This window comes from Petromyzon marinus, chromosome 10 (genome assembly GCF_048934315.1).
Source record: "Petromyzon marinus isolate PM22_M1 ecotype Great Lakes invasive population chromosome 10, UKy_Petmar_22M1.pri1.0, whole genome shotgun sequence".
NCBI lineage: Eukaryota > Metazoa > Chordata > Hyperoartia > Petromyzontiformes > Petromyzontidae > Petromyzon > Petromyzon marinus.
The window spans coordinates 8,058,558-8,075,757 of NC_133676.1; positions in this window are offsets into that span (position 1 = coordinate 8,058,558).

Genomic DNA, 17,200 nt, shown 5'->3' on the forward strand with positions numbered 1-17,200 from the left:
TTGTGTCCGATGTAAGAAGGGAGATAGCTAGATTTGAAGCTTTCGCGACTGCAAGGATTCATGCTCTTTGTTTTTTTTTCGGTAAAGTCACGTAGGTAAATGAAAATAATAATAAAATCAAATAAATGAATTACTAAATTCCCGAAAATAAACAAAGAGTAAGGGAGATAGCCTCTCTCTCTCCGTGCACACACTCGGCCGTGGGAATGGGCCACACGTATCGCGTCGCTGTTGGGGAACGCCGACTCGTGCGTGATGTTGCACGGCCCGTCAGAGCTACTTGGAGGTTCTTCGTCTTTCTTCGGTGCTCAATGAGTCAAATGATGGCTCCTCGCTCACCCCCTTGCTGTAGACTCACGCTTCGGCCGCGTGTCAGGTTTTCACACCTGACGATGAATGCTTGTGTTGCAGTCGAAACGTCGTGAGAATTTTATTGTTTTATATTATAATTATTATTTCATTGTTTCCCTTCTACGTGGTGACTTTACCGAAAGAACCAAGAATATGAATCCCTGCAGTCACGAAAGCTTTAAATCAAAATGTTAATTCTGTTCACGACAAATATTGAACAAAGCGTTGGTGGGTTTATTTATGTTACTCGATGATAACCACAAGAACAAAAAACATCGGGCGTGCCGAGGACTTCGATTACCACCAAATGCGAATACATGGCTGACTACGACGAGATGAACTCGTCTGAATGAAGACGCAGGCTGAATGTTATTTAGTTACGCTATGAGAGACAACAATACACAGAGGAAGACTAACGGTGTCTCGCTGACGCTGCTGTCAATGCACATGTAGTGACGACGTAAATGGTGTTACTAGGGCGTTCGCGCCAGCTACTGTTACAGGAGTGCAACTGTGCGTCTGGAGCCTCTCTCTAGCACCAGAGTAAGTGCGGCATGTCAGCCAGCCCTAGGGGGCATAATCCTGGTGGTGGCCTGAGAGAATAAAAAAGAGAGCGAGAGAGCGAGAGAGAGAGCGACATGGAGTAGGAAGAGAGGGGGTAGAGAGAGACGGGAGGGGGCAGAGAGGGAGGTAGAGACAGGGAGGGGGTAATGAGAGCAGTGCGAGAAATATTTTGTAAAATTTTTCATTTACAAAGAGGGGGGGAGGGGGTTACATAAAGCAAAGCATTAACAAAGCCGAAATGATGAACGAAGCAAAGTGCTGACTACACCGAGCATCTTCTTGTTTTCTCTGATCGTAAAAAGAGAGGGCAAGGGAGGACGTGGCCGCCTGAGTGGGACACGGGATGCTCGGTCGGGATCCTTCGGGAAAGGTCGAAGGCAGAGTGAGGCCAAGCTCAGGAGCATCAAGGGGCAGCCTGGGTCCCGCGTCTCCGGATCTTCGTCTTGAGCTACTCACATCGTTAGCCCACATCACCTACTATAGAACCCGAGTTTCGTTCAGTGTTACCCGCTAGGGAAGTTGTTAAATAAAAGTGTTGCCTCCCAGTCCAGAGTGTGCGCCTCCGTGGTGACTAACACTGCATATATGAAAAGATTCGCTGATTGGCCGAGCTGGTATGGAAACGCTGTGGCGCTCTTAATACACACGAACAATTAACAACAAAGATTGTCTGACTGCATTGTTCAGTGCCTCAGTCGACGAGACTAGGAGAATGATTTACGTGAAATACACAGACCGTGCCTTGACTCAAGAGTCGGACTACAAATTTTACAAAAACAAAAGCTCACCACAGTAGCGCGGGGTCACGTTCTGTGCGGCGCTAGTGCGAAGCGTCCTCAATGAAACACAAAGACATCGGAATAAACATCCATACCCAAACCACATCGCAGCGCGTGTGCCTTGGACATTCCTCCTCGAAGACAGCGGTGTAACCATCAACAGCAGCAGAACATCAACAGGAAATGTCCTTCATAAATGGGGGAAAAATAACGAACAAGGAACGGTACTGTGGTGCGATTGTGGCCACGAATCCCAAATTATGAGCCGTATAGTAAACCACTCCGTACAGTTTGTGCTCCTTCAAGGGAGGAGGAATAGCAAAATTACACGAACTATCTCACCTGGAGGTCTCTCGTCGTGGCGAGCACACCTCGATATTGGCATTTAGCTCCTGAACACATTTCTGCCATACTCAAGAATAGATTCTAGAATTTAAACATCCGTTGCTCTGTCGGCTTCTTTGCGGATATGCGTTCCGTGATGGGGGACCTCGCTAGAGCTACGAATGGGCACATGCATAATATCATCATCATCTGCCCTATAGTGAATAAACATATGGCCGTGGTGGTGGTGATGGCAGCAGCAGCACACGTGCAGCAGAAGAAGAAGAAGACGATTACAGATTAAAAAAAAAGCTTTTAAAGTCACGGTCTTGCTCAGTAATGGTCTCGCACACGCGGCGGACGCTGACGGACGCGTGCTGCTGCTGCTGCTGCACGAGACGTGAATTGTGGAGCGACTCCGGCCACACAACCCCGGGGAGCTACCCCGAGCAGGAGGAGGACATCGCACTGCGAGATCGTGTTTCCACCGGCGCTAGAAAGCGCGCCACCGCAAAGACGGACTGCCCTTCATTTCCTCCTCCTCCCCCCACCACCACCACCTTCCTCTGTGCGATCTCGCCAGAGTCGGACCTTCAACCATTTACCGAACTCGTCCCTTCCCCTGCTGCGCGTCCCAGCGTCTGCGCGCTAAACGAGGACGCCTAGGGGATAGCGCGTGCCGCGGAACGATTTGACTCGGGCTAAGTGGGGGGCACTGCGAGTGCGTGTACTTGATGGGAGGGGGGAGCGGTAGGGGAGTGGTTAGCGCGGTGCGCTACGAACCCCGGGACCGGAGTGTGATTCCCGGTTATGAACACCAACACCATCGGCGATTATGTTAACAGCTCCTGGGCCTCCCCTGGGTCGACTCAGTCTCAAATGAGTACCTGGTGCGACGTGTAAGCATCGCCAATAGGGAGACAAAGGCGGCCGGGCGTGGTGCTGGCCACCCACCCCCTCGTGTGCCGTGCCGGCCTTCATAGGTGCTCGCTAACAGCACTTGCCCCAACAGTCTGTGAAGGCGATACGAGAGGATATTTGTCTTTGTAGTGAGTGGGGGGGGGGTATGTTCTGCTTTAGTGCCCTGTGTGTCAAGGATACCTAAATCTGGCCCTGGTTATGACACCAGCACATTGCTGAGTGGTATGATGATGACGACGATGGTGATGATGATGGCGGTGCAGGGTCTTTACCACCCAACGTGACGGCAGAAGTCGCGCTTTGAAAATTCCCACGAAACTTGGAATGATCAAACACCAGGACCCGAGCTTGCAATGATCAGACACCGGCACCTAGACCCGAACCGTGTACATTGTGCTGAGTGGCTCAGTGCTGCCCGTGAGAGCTCGGCGGCCTGCCCGCTATTTAAGCTGCCCCTATTATTTGATTTAATATCCCGTATGCATATTTCCCTCCTCATCCCCCCCCCCCACTTCCACAAATATTTGTATGTATATAACAATACAAATATAAACGTGATCAATATGGGACCTTTCTTGCCAGTATCAAAATATTAGAATAGGGTTTACCCTTGCTGGAAATAAGACAGATGTTAAGATGTTAAAACACCAAACAGAAACGTTTTTGCAAGGAATCATGTCTGCATTCACCACGCGTACTTGTGGTGAACATGCAAACAAAAAACATGCTCTGATAATAATAACTCGTGTTTGCCATTTGGCGTCCTCTGGTCTAACACTGGTTGACACTAGGCTCTAAAGAAAGCTGTCTCTGGTGTGGACCAATCAGTTTCAAAGACAACGCATATATAATTATCAGAGCATGTTTTTTGTTTACATGTTCACCACAAGTACGTGTGGTTAATGCAGACAGGATTCCTTGCAAAATGTTTCTGTTTGGTGTTTTAACATCTTAACACCTGTCTTGTTGCCAGAAAGGTTGAAACTTATTCTATAAACGTGATCATTAAACAAGAGTTTAGCTTTGCATTCTCAGTAGTGCATACGTGCAATACTATACGAAAACATGCAACTCCATTGTACAGTAGGCTGACGCTTCTGGAAATGACTCTTCACGCCATACAGAGCGGAAAAACAGATTGTGGTGATTTGTCCTTGAACTTGCAAACCAATGTATGTATGCTGAACTTCTTTCGCACCGTACGTAGCCAACCGTGCTAATCGGAGTTGCGGGGGTAAGGACAACAAACGAAACACAAACGTAATTTGACATGTGCCACACATTCCTTAGACACCTGACTAACCACACCTGGCACCGTGTCGGTGGCACTGCGGTAGTCTTCCGAAGGCTGCAGCAGTTTCTAGACGGGAGTGGGGGTAGTGGTGGGGGGTGGTTGTAGGGGGAAAATGGTGGGGGGTGGTGGTGTGGGGATAGTGGTGGGGGGTGATTGTGGGGGGATAGTGGTGGGGGGTGGTGGTGTGGGGATAGTGGTGGGGGGTGGTTGTGGGGGGATAGTGGTGGGGGGTGGTGGTGTGGGGATAGTGGTGGGGGGTGGTTGTGGGGGGATAGTGGTGGGGGGTGATTGTGGGGGGATAGTGGTGGGGGGTGGTTGTGGGGAGATAGTGGTGGGGGGTGGTTGTGGGGGGATAGTGGTGGGGGGTGGTGGTGTGGGGATAGTGGTGGGGGGTGGTTGTGGGGGGATAGAGGTGGGGGTGTTGGTGGGGGGAATTGCTCACAAAAGCGCTAAAGATCGAGACCTCTTGACAAGAGAAGGCAGAATCAGAATCTTTATTTTCACTGGAGGAATCCGATGAGCTATGAAGCTCTTTTTCACAGATGTCCAGCAGAGGCGGGTCGGCGAGTTAAAACAACATACAATACAACAAAAATAGAGAAGAGGTAAGCAAGTCCCTGAAAATAAGCTAATATCAAAAAAGCAATTGCACAAGTACGTAAATTTCCTGCATATTTTTTAAACACCAAATTCAAGCTTAGGCAAAGCAGCAAAACAACAACAAAAACAGTTCCAGACCATGCTGGAACGTCGTGATCTATTATTTTTTACTTACGTGACTTTACCGAAAGACCCCAGAGTATGTAATTCCTGCAGTCACGAAAGCTTCAAATCAAGAGTTCCAGACCACCCCAAAACAACATTGCACATTAGAACTGAACTTTCGATACACGGGTAAGGATCAGCGTTACGAATCACATTCGCAACTGTGGTCGTTATCCAGCACTTTGAATCTTCTGCTTCAAGATATATATATCTCTTTTTTTAAAAGGCCAAAATGGGACGAGCCGAACAGGTCGATTCAATTCAACATCCACCGCGCCACGCCACTCGCTCGTCACTGGGTAAGGCGTGCGAGCCCATTTGCCCATTAGGACTCTCATCAGTGGGAGTGAGAGGTGTGAACACGAGGTAAGCGGGTGGCCCATTTGGCTACCCCCTGTGTCAGCGCACTCATTCATTCGTATGGCGAGGGAGTTGATCGGCAACCTCATTACGAGATGAGAAAGCCGCCGGGAGCTTTGCACTTTTACATCTAGATTCAAAACTCATTCATTTCGAACTGCTTTTTGATTGTGTTTAGTTTGTTGTCCTCCCCCCCCCCCCCCCGGCATCTTCGATCAGCACGGTAGGCTACGTAGGGTGCGAAAGAAGTTCAACATACAGTAACATACGTACAGAAACGTTGATATGTCCACATACATACTTATAGCATCGTTTCGATGTTCAACATGTCGAGGTTGGTTGAGCGAACTACTGGCACTGAGCCAGCACAGCTGAGCTGCTGGGTTCGAACCCGGGTTTCAGCCGCGAGCAGTGATTACATATTTGTTCTCAAGTTGTAGCGATTTGACGGCGTCAGTCCGATGGCGAGCTAATTGTGTGATATACCAGATTGTACTGAAAATGTCTTCATCTCATTCCAAAGCGACACGGAATATAACCGACACACGATTTGAGTACAACTGGGAGAGAGACGGGAAGAAGAACCAATAAAAACCCGAGACGAATACGTGAGCACGAATGACATTAATTCCAAAGAAATTCATTCCAAAGGAAGGAAATGGTCACGGGGTTTGAAGTGAGCGCTGCGACTCGGCTCCAACTGCACGCACGCATGTTGATGGCGACCGGTGGCACAATCCAGGCGTCAACATTTCGGAGTTTGGAAGATGCAGCGCGTACACATTTCAGAGGCGGCGGCGGAGGAGGGAGGAAGGGAGGCGAGGGGGGGTGGGGGAATCATCTCTGAAAAATGAATTGCGTGAAAATATTTTTCATTTCATAAGACGCAACATTAAATGGATGTAAATGCACCACGCACATCAGCCATAACACACGAATAATTTACTGCGTTACATTCATAATGAACAAACGAAAAAAAAACCTCATGAATGCCCTTTGACATACAACGGCCGTCTAAACATCTCGCCGAGTGGCTACGCTCCCGTTTGTTCCCCTTGCCGGGCACGCGCCTCTGATGGTGACAGAGAGATCCTTGTGCTGGTGGTGGTGCTGCCTCTTCCTCCTCCTCCATCTCCGTCAGAGGTCGCGTGCCTCAAAGCTGCGACTCATCAAGTCACGACACTCGTGTCGCACAATTGCAGGAAGCGAGTTGCGTTCAAAGTTTCGAAGAGAACCATTGTAATGCTTTATGTATATATAAAAATATATATGAGAGCAAAAAGAAGAGAGAGAGAGAGGAGAAGCGGAGTACAAGGCTGCGTTTGACACCGATGAATAGCCAGGGCAATTCTCCATCGTCCTATTAAGTTCCAAGCGACTTGTTCAATGCCATCATCTCTGTGACTCACTGAGCGCATGACGGCGTTATTAGCCGTCACCCTCGTGAGCACTTCGCTCGGAGAGCTATCAAACAATCACTTACTTATTATCACGGGCACGTAAACTACGACTGCTACGACACTTCTGGGTTATAGTGAGAAACAACGCTATAGATTGTTTGAAAGCGTTCTGATAACGAGCTGATGGAATGTAGGCCAAGACAAGAGAACGACCCTGAAATTTCACAGTTTGAGTCCCCTCCCAAGCCACGGTTGGCTACGTACGGTGCGAAAGAAGTTTAACATACATACAATGCAAAATGTGTTCCTTCGTCGTCGTAGGCTCACGAGCACATACTCCCATACATATGCAACTCATGTACACAGACAAAGATTCCCCCGTGTGGCCCTGATATACTGTTGGGGCAAGTGCTGCTTGCGAGTAGCGACTATCAACGCCGGCAAGGCACACGAGGGAGTGGGTGCCCTCCTTGGTCTCGCCAGTGCTGATTTGTACAACAACAACCGCCATTCGCCATTAAGTGACAGTGACGTCACCACGACGCTTGTGCCAGGCTATGTGCACCTTGAGGCCACGTGAAGTGTCGAACGCCCGCTGGCAGGAGGTCACGTGGCAGACCCAGGTGCCACGGGTCGACTGACTGAGATGACTGGCTGATGCATGATTTGTACACACTCTGCACCAGGTACTCATTTAAGTCGAATTAAGGGAGGCCCAGGACTGATTCAAATATTCGCCACTGTTGTTGGTGGTGAGTGGGAATTTAACTCGGATCACCGGGGTCGTAGCGCAGTGTGCTGAGATACAAAGATACACAAACACGTGTACAGCACACGTATGAATAAATGCATATATACATAGATAGAAACATACTTAATAACACATATACATGCATATGAGGGCCGGAACGATTCCAACCCTGGGCGACTCGTTTAATTGTTTCCACGAAAACTGACAATTATAATCTATAATTTACATGTTGTTATTACTGCTGGCCAATTTTATTACTGACGATTTTTTGTATTATGTTTCATTGCACTATTAATTATGGAAATCAATCATGTAAAACAAAATAATGTTGCTTGAATGTTGTTAGTGTCTCCTGGCCCCCGCCTTGTCTGGGTTGAGAGGTGGGTACAGCTCTGATGTGTGCGGCTGTTTCTCTAGCCACTCTTACACCGCATGTATGTATTTTGAACTTCTTGTGCACCGTATGTAGCAAATCGTGCAATGTGTCTCTCTCGTCTGCATTTATATTGTTGGTTTTTTATACCGCATTTGGCACTGTTCCCTCATTGCACTGTCTCATTTTTTACTTCGTTTTCATCTCGTTCATGGTGCTTTATTTTTACTATTTGTACTCTACTTCTTCATACCGCCTCGTCTAATAGTAATTTATTTTTTGCAATTTAGTCGTGACTTTACTCCTCCTATATATGAAGTTACATTTCAGCTAGCTCATTGAACCTACATCTTCGTGTCTGTGTAAGAGAGAGAGAGAGGCTCATGAATTCAGCATTTTACCCGAGTATGATAAGCCATGAAATATGACAATGAATTATTATTCCTTGACCTTAGAACAGGGTTGTAGATCTGGACAGCATCTTGCTCTCAAAGTCCCGAGTCAGGCAACGCTGGGGAATAATCACCCCCTTAAGTAATACTGATGTAATTTAATACCCAGGGCATGCCACACGACCCTCGGAGAACTTTGACAAATGACGTTTGAAAGTGTCCATGAACACACGTGGTACAACTCGAATCCCTTCACTCTGGAGAGACCGCTTCACATTTACACAATGCCGTGACATTCTGCCAAAGCAGTTTATTTGAACTAAATTGTGTGCGGTTCATTATAATTCTGCAAATACTGTATCTTTTGTCAGGAAGGGTTTTTTTTGTTGGCATTATGTAAATGGAGGGTTTGTGTGAATGTCACCGCGGTGGCAGACGAGAGAGAGAGAGAAGAAGGAAGGGGGAAAAGAGAATATTTATTTTAGACTTTACAAAAGGCTTTCAATAAGACACAGAGAGCGGGATATTCATGCAAAGGATCAACGTGCATATGCCTTTCACCGTGCCAGTGGAACATTTAAAAGAGAAATGTGTTTAAAGCAGGCGGAGTATTACGGCTTTCAAACGTGGCAGAATTTTTCGTTCGTGACAAGGGACCCGTGTAGAGCTGCTGCTGTGGGGCCCCAATAAATAATTCACTGGCCCTTTAGTCACTCCAACCGTTCGTGTAGTTCTCGAGTGTGTAGGCGGTGCAACTGCACTGGGCACCCACGGGCCCACAGGAGCCCAGGCACGAGGCTATGAAGAGGCGGAAAATTCGAGAGGGCGCCCCACTTCATGCCAACTACGCTATGCTACGGTAATTCCTGTTTCGATATAGGCCTTTCCGCGCCGTGTCAGTCATGGGGACTGCTTGACCATACTTCACCAATGTACGTTGGTCGCTGCAGGATAGTGAATGGGGAGTGGCTAAGATCAGTTCAAATATCACTGGATGTTAGCTTTGATCAGGCATCTAACTCAGGTCGCTGGGTTCGTGACGCGAGTGTAATAATCTGTGCACCGGTCCTCTCTGCAGTCCATTGCATTTAATAATTAAAATGTTTAAAATTGGTTAATTTCAATCCCTGTCTAATTTTACTGACGATGCGAATGATTCTATCTTCAGTGGCTCTTTCAGATGTGCCAGCAATGACAGTTTGAGAATGGGAAAAAAGCTGACGAAGGTGAATGTCACAACATCTGTGCTTTATTTTTTGTTACAAATATACAATTCCACGAGAGCGCACGACCACCTGCATCATTTAAATGAAGTTGCCTTGGGGCAGAAACGCATTGCTAGAAGGGAGTATAGCGGGTGGTCAAGACTAATGATGGAGTGACACAGTCAAAGGAAGAGACATTCCCAAGTGAATTTCATTTCAACGCGAGACCTTGAGGGACGGCAATGACTGGATTAGGCCTTCATTTAGCAGTGGATAGATCATGGCTGATGATGATGTAAACTTTTTCTGTTATCGACAACCATTACTTTTTATATAACGACACGTGATTTAAAAAAATTCCAACTGGGGAATACTACAACAACAGCGCTCATTGAATAGTTTGAGCCATGAGCATTTTCGAGTGAATGCGACAACACAATGCTCGACTCAGTGGCTTATAAGCGGACTAAGTCCGCTCTTGGTGGAATCCGCAAGGCCAACTGATTGAATGCAGTACCCTGCATAGAGGGCCTTGGCACAGTGACTTTGTTTGAAGGCGTAAGTCACCGTGTTAGAGATTGCCCCACGGTGGTTGTGGGGGGTTTGGAATAAAATAGATTTTAAGGACATTAGTTGACGGTTCACTGGAAACGTCTGGACAGCCAAGGTAGCAGTCACCAAAGCAAATTTAATTCTGTGAAGCGTGACTTAAAATGCAAGGTTTCCAAACCGAAATCAAGATCAAAATCACAGAACGTACACCACAGCTCCCTGCAGTGCGTTAGCTTTGCGTGTTCTCGCACACGGAGCTTTACTCTGAGCTTCGATTAAAAAAAAAACACGAAGAGGTTTTTTTGTTGTTGTCAAGAAAAACACAAATAGGACAAAACCGGCAGTGTTCCTGTGAATTTAAATCCGAGTTTCACAGAGGCGCGAGAAAGTGAAGTCTCTGCATGCATGGCAGTTAAAAAGCTTGGGGAGGCAAATTCATATTTCCTTAAAACCTTTTTCATTCGAAGTTACAATCACGAGGATATTCAATCGGACGCACAACCGGTCGGAATGCGGGGGCACGTTCTAATTTAACGGGAGAGGGGGGGGAAAGTAGAAGGAAGGAATTTAAGAGGTCGTTCTATTCTTAAGTGTGAAGTCTGGTTCAGAGATGCGTGTTAGTTCATCTGGAAAGCTATTTTAAAGAGCAGTTGGGGAGTATGTTGGTAAATAAAGAGTTAAGATGTGTATCGCTTCGGAAGGCAGATGTTGGAGGAAAGGCTCGCATTGTTAAACCTTAAAGCAGCAGGGGGAGAGATGACTTCATGGCGGGATGAGTCGGATGAGGCAGACGAGGCAGCACAAACCTCATATTTAAAACATACAATACTAGTTGGATTCATATTGTAGCGTCTAACTGTGCCCAATTCTCAAGACGGTGGACGCAAAAACAGTGGGTGCAGTTACTTTGTCGGGACAGTCAGTCTTAAGCAGAAGAAGAAAATTAACAATCTACTGTCAGAGTCTTTTTCTGTTTGTCTTTATACGTTGCTCTCCCCATGATAAGTTTTTAGCATTTCACAAATAATGTCGTGTGTTTGCACTTTACGTGCACATTCCAGAGCGTGTGCGGTTTTATTGTTGTTGTCACTTAATGCACATTATCAAAGGGTGTTGTTCAACGCTGACTAAAATCTACATTGGCTTACGGTTTTTAATATCAATGGAGATGCATCAGACGCAGCACAGTGCCACATCTATCACACGGGGGACATTAGGCCACTTGTCCCGTTGGCTCGCACAGATGAAAAGGGTCCTCTAGATAACCACCCTTCGCTATAATGAACCGCTGTGTTTCAGTGTCATGACCAAATAAATCATAAAACAATGACGGATATTTTTCTCTGCAACTTGAAAAGGTTACTCAGATGTTTTTATTTTCTTCTCCCCATTGCAATGTAAATGAGTAACCATGTACAATAAATATAACTATTATAATCAGCGTCAAAACGTTCCAAGTGGGCGATGATAATCGGCATTGAGCGCTAAATTCTTCTTTTAAACAGTGCTCTGTAAAGGGCAGACCCGTTTCACCTCAACTGTTAAATTTGTTTGACATCACTGTCATCTGTCACGAGGATCTCTTTGGCCGGGACAGCGCGGCATGGGGGCCTGCTGCTGGATGGGCGTCGGGGATTGGTCGACAGCCAAGAAGCAAGCAGATGGTACCTTCACGTGCTCACTCATACTCGCCCAGGTATATAATAAACACACAAAGACAAAGATCCCCCGTATAGCCTCAACAGACTGTTGGGGCGAGTGCTGTTAGAGAGCACCTATGAAGGCTGCCACGCCGGGGCCACCTCAGTCTCCTAAGTAGCGATGTATACACATCGCACCAGGTACTTATTTGAGGCTAAGTCGACCTAAGGGAGGACCAGTTCGGATAATCGTTACTGGTGTTGGCCGTGAGCGGGATTCGAACTCGGGTTGCCGCTACGCTACCACTGCCCGTACACGGAGACATACTCACTCACGGACATACAGAGACATTCGCGCAGAGAGACACTCATTCACTCACACTCGCTCACACACACACAAATGCACACATTTACATTCCGTCAATGAACCATCAGGGCACAAGTCGAGTCTAGAATGCGCACCGGATTTTACGAACACCGCAAACGCTGGGGACATCCACAAATCAAGAACCCGGACACTGACCCCCCCCCCCCACGCTGACTTCTTAAAGAAAGAAATAAAAAGTTTAAAAAACTAAACTTGGATACAAAATAAATGCTTCCAAGGCAGTAGAGCCCCCCCCCCCTCGGTGATTGGTAAATCAAAGCTCATTGTGCAAGTTACAGGTATCTTCAAGGCTATCTCCGCACGATCGTTTGTGGAGGCATGCGGATGTGGCCACGATTGGATCCGCAGCTGGGGTTTGTGTTTTTTTTTAGAGGGGAGGGAGGGAAGGGAGCTGCAATGCCAGCAACACCCCCCCCCCCCCCCCCACCGTTCCATCATATGGACTCTATAACTCATGCACTCAACAGGAACACGTGCAACAAACAAGTACATAGTGGTGCATTTCATACGTAAACAAAGTGACTCAACAGAGAGCACCGTTATTGAGATATGTGCCCACAATGTTGCTGTTGTTAATGTAGTGTCTCAATACACATGCAGATGTCTCTGTGTGTGTGGGACGATTATCTGAACCAGTCATGGGCCTCGCCAAGGTCGACTCAACCTCAATTGAGTACCGAGTGCGATGTGTAATAACATCGCCACTGGGGAGACAAAGGCGGTCGGGCGTGGTGCTGGCCACCCACTCCCTCGTGTGCCATTCCGGTCTTCATAGGTGCTGCTCACTAACAGCACTTTCCCCAACAGTCTGTTGAGGCTATACAGATTGATTATCTTTGTTGTATTTCAGGAACTAATACTGGGTATTTCATTTGGAGTACAGATAGGACGTAGCCGGGTGGCGCACAGGTCAGAGGTCAGAGCGCTGAGCTCCTAAAATCGAATCCAAGCGTCCACCGGTGATTAAACTGGGGTTTCAATTGTAGTGAATTGATGGGATCAGCCTGATCACCGTCATCATCATCATCACATTCAATGCGGTTTTGCATTTGATTTAGCTGAACTCCAGTTTTGGGAATTAAAATATCGGTGTGCTTGTAAAGCGACGGACACGATTTTTAGTGGAAGAGCTGGTGGGAACACGATCTCCCCTCCCTACTGTGTGGATCAAAGGTCATCTGAAGGGACCTCAGGAGTTAGCGCTGTGATATTTGGTTCTGCGGGCCATCGTGAAATACGAAGCGGTTGGTTGCACTGCTCTGCGAGAAATCCAAGAGCACACTTGGTCTCGTGACGTGACGCCGAGAGCACAATCGAGATAAAATTGGGTAAAGCTAGAAACTAAAACATGAAAATGTCCACATGCCCATGCCTAGACCCCACTGTCACATTTCAATAATAATAATAAAAAACAACAACTTGCATTCTGTAAATCGCCTATAATGTAACACACGGGAGGGACCGAGCAAGGGAAAGAGATAAGGGATATATAATTCAGGGCGTCTGAAGTCTCCACGCTAATCCACATCTGCCTGACACTCAGCTATCATCTTCTGTCCTAAGGCTGATGTCCATGCAGAGAAAACAACTAGAATTTCAGTTTAACACCTAGGCTTTCGCCACCATAGTATCCATAATATAAGGGCTTTTTTTGTTAAATCGCGTAAATATAAATGTAAAGCTAGTTGGAATTACTGGCAAAATGTCGCACTCAGATTATGAATGTGTTGGATTTGTTCTCCAACACACCGGTGTGCTGTACTCGTGACGAATTGGCACGTTCTGTTTACGTAACAAACCTTACTAATTGTCTGTCGGGTGGTGGCAGGTTTAACGACACATTTATGTATATTTACGCGATCTAACCAAAAGAACCCCTAAAATTTCACATTCAGGCGGTCAAGCCGGATAACCGCGTCAGGAGCAGCGGAATAGTGTATCGCTGTGATGATGTCTCCTTCGTATTTGTGGATCGGGATAAGAGAGGGCAATTGAGAGGGCGAGTTGGAGAGCGGTCAGAGAGCCGGGCATGAAAGGAGTGAGCGGGTTGTGTGCGGAGGGTGCGGCACGTCACATTGCCCTCACTGCAGCTTCTCTCTCCCCCAAGACTGAGCACACAAAGGCAATACACGAGGGTAGGCTTTGATATCCCGAGGCCTTTATAATTCCGCGGGAGCAACAACAACAACCCACACAACTCCGCATGAACGTTTTACACGCGGTGGCAGGAGAGAAGGCATCTGTGTCCACTGTGACTGACCTGCGTGTGGCCATTTTTGAAAAGTGCCCTCCGCTCGGTACAACAAGACCAGTGATGAGGCCGATGACACTTTGGGGTACACGTGATGTGTACATGCTCGTGGTAAAAGTGGTGCCCTTTGGTAGCGGTGGAATGACGCATAGATTAATCGCTCAATGTAGATCCTTAAGCTTAAGATACATGCATTAAATCACGCGTTACATCATTACAACACCACAGTGGTGCAATGGTTCACAATATGTGCTTATGATCCTGGTGACCTGAGTTCGATTCCCTGCAACGTTAGTTGGTGAGTGACATTGAAATAGTCCTGGGCACCCCTTCAGCCACCCGCACTCACATGGTCAAACAATCCCCATGACTGACATGACATGGAGAGGCCTTCATCAGGCACTGAATTAAATCTGAGGGGAACATTTACGAGTGAAATAAGCTGTGTTCTACTATATTCCTTTACTTCTGGTGAACTGTTCTTTTTCACATGAAACATATCAGTGACAAAATATGGATTTAAAAAAACATAGCATAACACATATACACACTTGTGAAGCACTACATAAGTGCATGTCGACAGTGATCCAGTAATCAATGTTTAATCCGATGTAAGAAATGTTACCAACCCAAGTTTGTTAAATTTACCACTGCATTCACAACAAGTACATTGTCAAACTCACTTGTTTTAATTTTTATAAAAGTTCAAGCCAGATTTTGTAGCAATCTGATATTTTAATTCATCCCTTTGTATCCTATTTTATTTCAACACTTCATACGCAAAAAAACATTTAAACACAAGACAAATACTGTATAGACTACAGAGTATACATAAAACGAGCACAAAACCTCAACATCTGCACACAAACACATTGATCTGCCCTGCCAAGTGAATAAAAGGAATTCAACTTCAGTGAAATTAATCCCATCTGGGAACCATAACTCAAAGCACCGCGGTCTCCCTAGGGTTGAATGCCAGTGGCAGGATCAGAGACACACGAGGACGCGAACTGACAATGGCAGACGGTGTTTGTGTCAGTACTGCAAAGGAGGGGAGAGACTCAGAGAGATCACAGGCTGCCCACACTCCAAACCGAGCTGCTTTATTTTTTTACAATTTGCAAGTGTAAACTGGTTCGTGTTTAAAAATATTTAATACCACAGTGGGCACATGAGTCAGTAGAGACAACACGTTTAACGATCCGATAGGCACGCAGCATACCATCTTCAACCTCTCCATTCAACCTCAAGAAATGAATGAAAGTTTATTGGAAGGGGGCTGGCTTTTTAATATTTTTTTTTATAAACCATATATCTGAACGAGAAAATGTTCATGTCAATTTCGATCAAGGTGTTTTATGTGCGTGTGCACGCATGCAGAAGCGGAAACGATGCCTTTAAAAATCAACAACCGCATTGTCGCGCACATGCGCTCGCAACTTGTGACATTTACAGCCGAACGTTCTGGTGCTGGGGGATGCCCTTGATGTGTAGCCACAGATGCACAATACCACGGGAGGTCATCTGGGAAGCCAGCGGTGCCCCCTCGTCTCTGCGTGTCGCGCAGCAAGAGCGGTAGCGGCCAGAGGCACAGAAGGCAAGAAGCCTCGTTCGCGTGCAACCGTGAAAGCAACCCCTGGTGGGAGGGGGGGGGGCGTAGCAGCTGACACCTCCGTGGCGTCGAGTGTCAAATAACAGTGGCAGGAAACGACACTTGGTGAGGAATATGCGCGACGTTCTTACTTGACGACGGACATGTTCAAGTGTCGTGGAGGCAGACCGCGATAACTTTAGTTGAAGTAAAACGGCAATGCCATCACGCTGTGTATATTGCACAAATAAATACAAATTACAAGAAAACTCTTTGTCAATTGTTTGCTGGATGAAGGGGTCCCCAGGACATGTCAGTCATGCGGGTTGTTTGACCATACTTCGGCACGCTGGCCAATGCGGGTTGGTAAATGGGTGAGATCAGCAACGGTTCAGATATAATTTGTCGTTCAGTTAATACAAACAATATCCACATCTGCAATACATTGATAAACACAAGCATTCAAGCACTGTGGGTCAAATTAGGTTCGCATCCGCATCCTAGCCTGTGGTTGAATTATTCTGGTCTTTAAGAACGTCTTGAAATAATTAAATGTATTTCATCAATTGGAACGTGGCTTAGTTTCAGAGAAGAAAAAATAATACTTAGTCATTTAAGTAAACCATTTTTTTTACAAACGCACTACTGCGGCCATTTGGAAGGCATTTTAAACCACCGAAAATTACATCCAACGATGAAATCGGATGCCTCTGTCATCATTTCAGTGAAGCTCCCGGTGACAATGAGTTTTAGCGAACGCGGGCGCATCTCATCATCTGACGACCACGAAGTGCGGTAACTGTCGGTTTACACGGCGCGACGGGCGGCAGACAGCGAAGACACAAGTGCAATCTTCGTAAAAAAACACACACAACGTTAATTCAAATCATTTCCACACAACTTCGCCAGAGGCAGCGTCCATTTGAGCACTCGATCCGCTTGGCTGTTCGCCTCGCGACCACGCTGTCGTTTTCAAGGTCCCATTTGATTAAATTGCTTGCCCCCTCCCCCTTTTTTTCTTCCCCCTGCATCTTCTCAAATCACCCGTGCGTGGTCATTTCCTCTTGATGTTGTAAAGCCTTGCCATATGGACAGCGACAGCACGCATCCCGGGCAGGCTGCTCCAATCTCAAATCACCATTTCACACTCGTTTATTTTGCATATTTCTGAAAGTGTTTTTTTACTTAACTTGGTGATCAAGTTACGCAAGGACAGCTCGGCAGTGCTGATGCATAAACAGTACCCACCCTTTGCTGTTTAGTAGGTTATGCCCTGTTGTGCTGCACAGCTCTCTGATG